This window comes from Mus caroli, chromosome 2, assembly GCF_900094665.2.
Source record: "Mus caroli chromosome 2, CAROLI_EIJ_v1.1, whole genome shotgun sequence".
In the NCBI taxonomy this organism is placed as follows: Eukaryota; Metazoa; Chordata; class Mammalia; order Rodentia; family Muridae; genus Mus; species Mus caroli.
Window position 1 is genome coordinate 16,098,254 of NC_034571.1, and position 9,993 is coordinate 16,108,246.

The following is a 9,993-nucleotide window of genomic DNA, read 5'->3' on the forward strand; positions in this document are numbered from 1 at the left end:
ATGGTGGTGGTGTACACTTTTAATCCCAGCACCCAGGAGTCAGGCAGGCGATCTCTGTGAGTTTGAGGTCGGCTTGGTTTATATAGTGAGTTCCAGGTTAGCAAAGGATATATAGTAAAACCCTTACTATGGGTCTTATAGTAATTTTAAGATCCATAAAGAAGTAATTTTATAAAATTAAATATGATTAGAAGACTTTCCAGTTAAACAATTAATACATTAGGGTACGGAGTATATCCTCTATGACACATGTCATGGTGGGGATTTGAACTATGGACTTGGGGTGATAGTGACTTCATTTTCTCTCTCTCTCTCTTTTATTTTTCCTTTCCCTTCCATTGCTCCCTAGCCAGCATGTTTTTATCCTTCTAGACATGCTCTTGATATTTGTTCAAGTTGATTTTCATCCTACTGTGAAGCCCAAGTTGGCCTTGAACTCAAGATTCTTGTTTCTCAGCCTGCTGAGTAGTTGGAATTATAGATATGCCCTACCAGACCAGGCTATATCACAAGATAGCAAAGGTACCATTCTGGTGAAGGATTTAGATTGTGGGAGAGTGTGGGGCAGACACAGGGTAGTCTATGTAGTTCCTTTTTTGCTTTGCTTAAACCTCAAAACTGCAATACTGAAATAGACATAGAATGAAGAGCAGCCTAAGGCTTTCTGTCTAGATGACTTGTGAGACTCAGAAGTTGACTAGGAAGCCAGCATCTCCTCAGTGGGTAAGCAGGGGACAGGGGAGCATTGGTCCTTCCTGCTGCATAGAGGAGAGGTTGCTTAGGAACAACACATCCTCCTGTTTTGTGAGAAGAGCCAGCCAATGAGAACACGGCACAGAAAAGAACACAAGAATGTTATGGAAATGTAAAGCACAGCACTCATTGTCCTGCAGAGGTGGCACTGTAGACAGTCCACTGGTCCCACAGCACTCATAGCCCTGCAGAGGTGGCACTGTAGACAGTCCACTGGTCCCACAGGCATGGATTTAAACAACCAAGAATGAAAACTGTTTTAAAATACAAAGTTTGTACTAACATACCAGACTTTTCTTTCTTTTCAGTATTCCTTAAATAACACAACGAATTACATAGATTTCTATGGCATTAGGTGCCATAAGTTATCTCTAGATGCTTTACAAAGTATGGAAAGAGGTTGTTGGCTGAGGGTCATAGTGAAATCAGTTAAGTTTCTGTATGCATACATTTTTGTTTGTTTGCTTGTTTTTGTTTTGCTTTGTTTTGTTTTAGCACAACTGGAGTCAATCCCACTAAAGAGTACAGAAAAACTGGTATGTGTTTGTTTAATTGGGAACTAAAGGGTTGAATATTTTGTGGCCATTTGTTATACATCTGGTGAAATGATGTTTCTTTAGTTTTCTTTTAAAAAATACATTTTTAGTGTTTGAGAATTTTGAACATGCATATATAATATAATATAATATAATATAATATAATATAATATAATATTTTTATCATGCTCACCTTCCCCAGTTACTCCCTTCAATGTAAGAGTACAGGCTTTTCTATTCCTGTCCTTGCTCTCAAATAACAACATGGAAACCTGGTATTTTTATTAATGAGCTTCTTGCGCTATAGCTGGGCAGGGTTCTGAGCTGTTCTAGCATGACTCTGCTGGCCTGGTTTAATTCCCAGCCACTTCCCAGCCACGAGATATTACCTGCCATCTTAATCTCGATCTGGCCACCCCACTCCACCCATTCTCTCATGGTTTTCTCATGATCACCTGCTCACAGCAAGTTCTTGCGGCCAATTCTCTCTCTCTCTCTCTCTCTGGTCCCACCAGAGACCCTCTCACTGGGATCAGAAGTCCTGCCTTGTTCTCTATTGGCTGATCAGCTCTTTATTAAGCAATCAGGGGTGATGAAAACAATTTTTAGACGGCATTGAGATAGAATGATTGACAGTGCCAGCGTCCAGACTGCAGCCACATCTCTGGACACAGTACTCAGCATCTGAATGAACAGTGCACAAAACCATCTCCCAATATTTCCCCTTTCAGTCCAATAGAGGATCTTTCTCTTATGTTCATAAACTATATACAACGAGAAAAATTATGAAAACTATCAGGCAAAAATTACATTCATAATGTCTAGGCCATTTGTATTTGGCAATGTTGGAGAAAGTAGTCTACTAAGTATTTTGAGTTCAAAGTTCTGTATTTAAATCACTTTCTATCATAATGTACATTTATCAACCTATAAATATCCCCCTAGACTTTAAAACATTTTAAATGCTAAAGATGGAAGCTTAATTGTGAGATTGTAACTATCTCATCTTCAGCCCCATCAGAGACCTGAGAAGGACAATAGAACCTGAATAAACAGGAAGTGCAGAGCAAGCAGCTCCCTTGCTGTAGAAATGACTGAGGTTGTGGGATACTGAACAGTCATCCAGAGTTTCTTTGCGTTATTGGAGCATCATCTTTGACCTTCTGCTCCAAGATAGGACAAACTTTCCCTGAAGCAGGAATTATAAAGGACTTGCCCACCTTGTCCTTGCAAAGTTCAGCAGTCAACTTCTTCTGTATCCTGCTTGTCCACTGTTTGGGCAGCATTCTGTTGACACCTGCATTTTCTTGCCTAATGGCTACCTTGCCACATTTGAAGGTGGTTCTTTGATGCTCATCATCTTCTTTGAAGTAGAATAGGACCAGGACAGCCAATAGTAAATAGCCCAGATGCACAGTGTTTATTCAGTAACTGAAAGTTGGTAGCAGAAAAAGCTGGGTGAAGATGGCAGATGATTGGTGTTTCTTTAGCATCAAGCATATTCACTCAAACTTTAAAATTCACTGCATGATAATGATTCACCTGAATGATTTTTAGAAGGCAAAATTTCTTGAGGTGTTTGGCTTTTGTCTTGATAATAACCCTTTGAAGATATATGCTTTGTAAACTACAGAAAGCTGTCCTGGCCTGCTTTCTTGCATTGCTCTGATGCTGTCCGCTGTTGCCTCCTACTATGTTTTGGAGGGTGGTAGGTACTCCTGTGTTCTACCTCCCACAATATTTCAGATTGCTTTTGATATCTGTTATTCTAAGTTACTTTTTGTTTCTTTAAAACATCTTTTTCATGACCAGGAAAGAGTGTTCTTTCCAATACTTTCTAACTATCTTATATTTAGAAATATAAAATATAATTTTCTCTGGGCATTGTGAGGTACTCCTATAATCCCCCAACAGTTATGAAACAGAAGAGGCAAGATAATTGCAACATTTAGTCTTGCTTGTGTTACAGAGTGAGATTCTGTCTTTAAAAACAAGAATATTTACATATTTTTTGTTTCCAAAGCACCAAAATTATTTCTGAGTGTTTTATAGCACAATAATATATTATGCATATGTTTCCTGATGAGATATTTTCTTCTTCATTTTTAGCTTTTTATTGGTTCTTTGTGAGTTTCACATCATGTACCTGAATTCCATTCATCTCCCCCTTCCCTTGTACCTACTCTCCACCCTTGCAACCTTCCTAGTAACACAAAACAAAATATTTCATTGTGGAAGCTGTAGTGTGTCACAGTGCGTCCTATACTATACCAATTTGTCCATATTACTTTGCTGGAAAAAGTTCCTTGCAATGATTTGTTGGTCTGGTATGAGGTCTCTGGCTTCTTCTAGTCTATTGATACTGGAACCTCACGGAGACTCCTCTTGGATATCCTGTTGTTGTCCTGTATCATAAAGATCCCGAACTTTTGGATCTGTAGGACCAGTCCCTTCATGTTCTCCAGCAGTTCATCGATGGGGAAGATAATTGGGGTAAGTCAATGCAAAGCCTGAGGTCTGCGCTTGAGAGGTATCTGAATTGGTCATGCCATCAGCTCTCCTGCTGATACCTTTGGGGCTGGCTCACCAGCAACCACAACCAGGGACAGCTCTACCCTGCTCCCCAGGCAAGCTTCAAGGCCTCTTCTCCTGAGTGCTGCAGCCAGTGCAGAACATGACCAGTTCTCCAACTCTCATGACCATGGTTCCAGTTCTCTATCCTGCCATAGATGGCAAGGGATGCGGGAAGGGAGGAGGGCATCTCTTCTTAGTCTGAATCTTTGTGCAGCAGTCAAAAGACAGAGATAGGTCTCCTACACTCAGACTCTCAGGGCTGGCTTATCTGCAACCCCCGCATTCAGGGCCAGTTCTACTGTGCTGCCCAGATGAAGATGTAGGCCTGCTATCCTGAGTGCTGTATCTGGTGAGGGCAGGGACAGCCCTCTGGCTCTGATGACCCCAGGGTCAGCTCTCCTACTTGCTATCTCTCACTCGCCCATGTTGAAAATTTTTTTCAATGATTGAATGGAATTACAAACACTCATTTATACAATTATTTAAATATCTGTCTTCTCTTAAGGTCCCAGATAGTAGTTGTTTACCCCTGTGAGTCTCTAATGTCAGGGTGCTCCTGAACTATCTAAACAGCATAAGACCCCCTCATTTATGATGCACTAGGCTTGGAGAAAAGCCCATCTCTTACCTTTAAAACAGGCCTTGGGTTGTGCAGGGCTTCTTGGCTGGGGTGTCCATTAGTCTCAGTGTCTAGAGGGAGACATTGCTCACAGAGCCTCCTAGTGCTAGAAAGTTACTGTGGTTGATAGACTAAGATCTTTCATGCATGTTCTTATTGTAAAACCCCAGGCCTCATAGTCTCATGTAATTTCATGCTTTTTGGAAGCTGGACAATGGAAAAGGGCTGATGTCATTTACCCCAAGTCATCTGTGGGAAGGAAAGGTATGAGAGGAAGGGTTTAGCCCCAGAAAAGCTGAGCAGAATGTCCAGGTGGAGGGTTGCTCAAGGCAAGTGCAGATTATACACCTCTACTCACTCGGAGTCTGTATAAGGTGTGGGGATGGTAGAAGTGAACAACTGATAGACAGCCTAGTGATTGAAGATTCTCACTGATTTTTTTTTCATTAATCTCTAACAGGCTCCGGGCTATAGATAATGACATCCTCACATGTATAGATTCTGACATGCAGGAGGGTAATCGATCTGCTCTAACACCTTGTAATTGCTCCAGCTCAGACTCTACAAAGTTTGGTTGTAAACTCTGCTATGGGTGTGTGGGTAAGTTTGAGAAGAGAAGGCAGACAGGCATGTTGCATGCTGAAAACAAACAAACAAACAAACAAACAAGATAAGGTAAAGATTCAGAAAGTGATAACTTGATGTGCTGATGGAAAGGGAGACAAGTTACCAGTGCAAACTCAGAGCCTGTGTAAGACAAGAAGTCAAGGCAACGTGTTAAGACTCACTTTTATTTTCCCTGTGGTGCTGGGATTGAGCCCAGGACCTGTGTTTACTACTAGACAAGAGGTCTACCATTGAGTCACATCCTCAGCCCTCACCTTTTATGAGATTTGGCATTAAAAAGGGAAAAGTCAAGAAAAAGAAAGTTGAGGATTAAAGTCTCCCCTGAAACAGGCGCTCATGTGATGGGTGGTTGTGAATTCAGGCAGGCCTGTTAGAGTTTGCTCCTCAATTTTTAAATCTGAAGAGCAAGTGGCCCTGATGCTTGTTTTCCCTGTTCTACTTGCTGGGATACAAACAACCAGGGATCCAGTCTTGTTAGACTTCCTGCCAAATATACTTCATTATGTAACTGGGCAAGGTGTACATAGTCTCTTACATAAGAACAGGTTTGGCTGCCGTGTCTCCAGATGGGTGGATGAAGACTCTTTAGCTTATGTGCATATGGCACGTGGGGTGTTGCTAAGAGCATTATCTGGATGACTTTCCATTTTTTGACCCGGGCTTTAAAGATCGGGTGAGATAAAATTCATTCTAAACACATTTAATATCATAAGAATCAACTCTATTATATTACGGGTTGGAAATGTTTAGCAAATTATCCAAAATAAATGAAATATAAGACATTGATTCATGTGGGTCAATCCATTCATAGAAAGGAGAGTATGAATTATTTTTCCTGCTATGAACTCACTATTTTATATTTTGATTTTTGGGATTACAGTGAAAATAACTTATAAGTGACTATAGTTACTTCTTATAAGTGACTACAGTTACTTTTTTATGTAGCATGAATAAAAATATTTTTAGTTAAATTATTACTGAGTCTCTAAATACTTAACATGGAAACATTCACACTATGGAAACATATGCTAGCATGGCTCTCATTCTTTTTAGGTCGGATCAAGCAGGTTAGAAAGTAATTAACAAAGTAATCTTTTGAGGTCTGCAAGAGATATACAATCCATGCATGTTCAATACAGAGCAATCATTTTCCCCATTATTTTGATATTTAGTCACAACCGGATACACAGATGTAGAAGTACTACTTACTGAGTGTAACGAAGATGCCTGTCCATACCCAGTAGGAAAGGACATTATTGTCATTCTGGGACCTCTATGAACTGACATAGATTTGGGAGACAACTTATGGATTGTTATTCAAAGCTTGCAACCTGTTAAGAATTCTCCCTGTGGATTAGGATGAAGCATGTACTTAAAGGTACATATCTTTGTTATTGCCGTTGTTAGTAATATTGTTGTTTTGTTTTCTTGAAGCAGGATTTCTCTCTATAGCCCTGGTTACCCTGGAACTTGTCCTGTATACCAGGCTGGCCTCATATCTGCCAGTCTCTGCCTCCTGAGTTTTGAGGTTAAATGCTTGAATGCACCACCATTACTACACCAATTGGTGTCCTTCACCAACTGGAAGACCAGGGAGCAAACAGACATTCAAGTTCCCCCTAGAGACCCTGCTTGCTATTCTTGTAAGAGTTTTACTTGTGGGTAATTTCTAGGCCAGTGATAGTACCCCCTTCTTCTAAGTCACCTGAAAGTAATCTCCAAAATTAGAAAATTCCTTTGGGTTACCTAATCCTCAATAATACATGTGTGTGTGTGTATGTGTGCGTGTGTTCACAAATTATATATAGTACCATTGTACTGATATTTAAGTAGTATATATAGTGCCATAACTCATTATATATACACCATAACCCAAATATTCATAAATATAACCTCTCTCTACATATATTTTATACCTTACATATAGAATTTTTCTGTGACTCTGTTTCTTTTTCTGAGTAATATTATTCATGTATAATAGGAAAGCCATTAGAACAATGCCTGACACAGACTAAGCCCAAAGTTACAGCAATATTATTACCTAAAAGGGAAAGCAGAATGAGTCATTTTCAATGACATCATCAGTCAAGAGTGACAGCCAAGTGCTGGGACTTCAGCCAGCTCCCAGTTAGACTGGCTGGTGCAGGGAAGAGAAAGCTGACAATAGGCAGGTGGTCAACCCAGACATTTGCTAGGGTCTCCTTAGGGTGAGGCTAGGTAAGGAGGAGCAATCTACAGATTTCTTTCCAGAAAGCTACACCTTCCTTGGTAGGCTGATATGTACAAGCTCAAACTTGTACAGCCTCAGAAGGGTGCTTCTTTCTGCTAGCCAAGATCTAGCTGCACTAGAGAGAAAGGGTTCTCTCTCTCTCTCTCTCTCTCTCTCTCTCTCTCTCTCTCTCTCTCTCTCTCCATCCTCAATTCTTATCCACATGTGGCAAAAAGTGACTCATTTATCTCTTTAAATATAGGGACAAATACTGTTTAAAACCAATCCCTCTAATCAAGGCATCACAATGCCTCCTTAAGATATATATTTAGCACTGTTGCCATGGCCACTGTTTTCAGTTTGGGTGCCTGTCATTTGGCCACTCGAGTTTGGCAGTGTGTGATGGAAACATTCCATTGGCCTCATTGCACCAGGTCTGGATCGTCACACAGGGACTCAATCAGGTGGCCGACAGAGTTGCTGTGTGTTCAGTATCAGCGCTGCCAACATTGGGATCTCACTTTGATTGACAGGTTACTGAGCCTCCAGGGATTCCATTCTAGTCTTTGTAAAGGGAAGGCGATAAGGCATCCTGTAAAGCCATTTCAGGTTCTGATGTCATATTTGCTTGATGTGACTTGTTGCATCAGTTCACAAAGTCCACAGCTCTTAAGGCTTTTCTTTCCTCTATCTCACAAATGCAACTCTGATCAAAAACACTTTCAAATGGATTTGCTCTGAGACCCTGAAGTTGCCATGACAGTTAATGCTCCCTGGAGTTCCGTTCCTGTAGTCTGAAGTGGTCTTTGCTCTGTTTTCTGGAGGCTTCCAAAATTCAACTGGTTCATCAGAAAACTTCCCAGAGCTGTAAAACTATGGGAGGAGTTGAATCCCAGCATCAGGAAGGTAAGTCTGAACAGGAAGAGCCTGTGCTGTCAGGACTGTCCAGCACTTTTTTCCCATGGAGAATTCCCATGTAATAACTTTGCATAGCATTTTGAGCAGGGTCACTTGGCAGACAGGAACATGGTGACACTTTCTAGGCACCTAGCCACATTATTTCTTAAAGTTTACAGCACATTGCCCAGCAACTGTGGAGAGAGGATATGCAAAGACAATTCCCAAAGTACTGAGATTACAAGTGTGCATCACCATGGGGCTTAGTGTGCTCTTTTGTGCATGTTCATATGTACAGGTGCACATGTGAGCATATACACGTGAAGGCAAAAGAATAGCTTGGCTCACTGAGCATCTTCCTGGTCTCATTTTCCCATTTTTAATGGGTACTTAGGAGAAAGTAAGCTGAATACTAGTGCGCATTCATTATTACCTTCCATTCCTGCTTATGGAAACACTGTGATCAGCTCCCTCAAGTTCCTGCCACTATAACTTCCCTGCTGTGATAGACTCTGACCTGAAACTGTGATCCAAAATAAGCCCGTCCCCATTGTGTTACACTTGTCTGGATACTTTATTGCAAAAACAGAAATGACACCCAGACAGACACTCTAGATATGAAGAGGATATAGCAATAATTATTCTTGAGGCACCAAGGAGCATGATGCCTGTTTCAAGGTCACCTTAACCTTAAAACAAGAGATGGCTCAGGACCCTTGAGGGAATCCATGCTCTGGGAGAATCAAGACTGCTATTCGTGAATGTCTTCTCCAATGCTCATGGTGAAATTTAACCTTTGATGTGACAGTTTGCAGAGGCAAGGAGTCAGGGCTGTGACTTCAGTATGATCTGTCTCCCCATGGAAGCGTGGTTCCTACCTGCAGCTTTGTTGAGGTAGGACCTACTAAGAGGCATTTAGGTCATGAAGGGAGCACTCTTGAGTGGGATGATGCCTTTCTTGAGTGACACCTCCCATTCGAAGGGTTGGTCAGTTACCACGAGAGGGGAGTGGGTGCTCTAAGGGAAGTCTGTCTTCTGCATACACCCACTCGCTCTACTGTTGTCTGCCGTGAGTTAAGGATGTGTGATGCATTCCCCAGAAATGGAATTGAAGTTGATGCCTTTTCTGTTTCCATATCTATAGGCCAAAATCACCTATTCCCAGGTACTCTGTTACAGTAACACAATTCAAATATGAGAGACACTTAGGTCAAAAGGGTAGCTTAACAAATGATGTTCTCACAAGCGTGAGCTAGCTGTCACAAGAACAGGTAGTTACAAATTGATTCCAGCCCCTCACACTTTTCAGTGTCTCTGTTTGCTATGGTCAGTTTTGATAGTCAACTTGATTAGATTGATAAACACTTAGATTAGTTACTGGACTTTTGGGTGTGTTTGTGAGGGTGTTTTCAAAGTGTTTAACATATGGGATAGTAACTGTGTGCATGCTCATGTGAGAGTGTGCATACGTGTGTGTGTGTGTGAGAGAGAGAGAGAGAGAGTGATGTGAGTTAAGACTTGGGGAATAAGAAAAGAAAGAAGGCAAAAGAAGAGAACACAAGTATTCTCTTTCTCTAATATTTGGCTACTATATGACCTTCCCTGTTATTCCAAAGCCTAACCAACAGATGGACTGGAACTTCAGAAACCATGATCCAAAGTAGATTCTTACTTGAAGTGGAAACTTGTGGTTTCCTTGAAAATTCAGTTATGTCAAATGATGTTTTGCTGGGGCACACAGGTGAAAGGGTATTTTGCTAAAGCAGCCACGTGAAAAG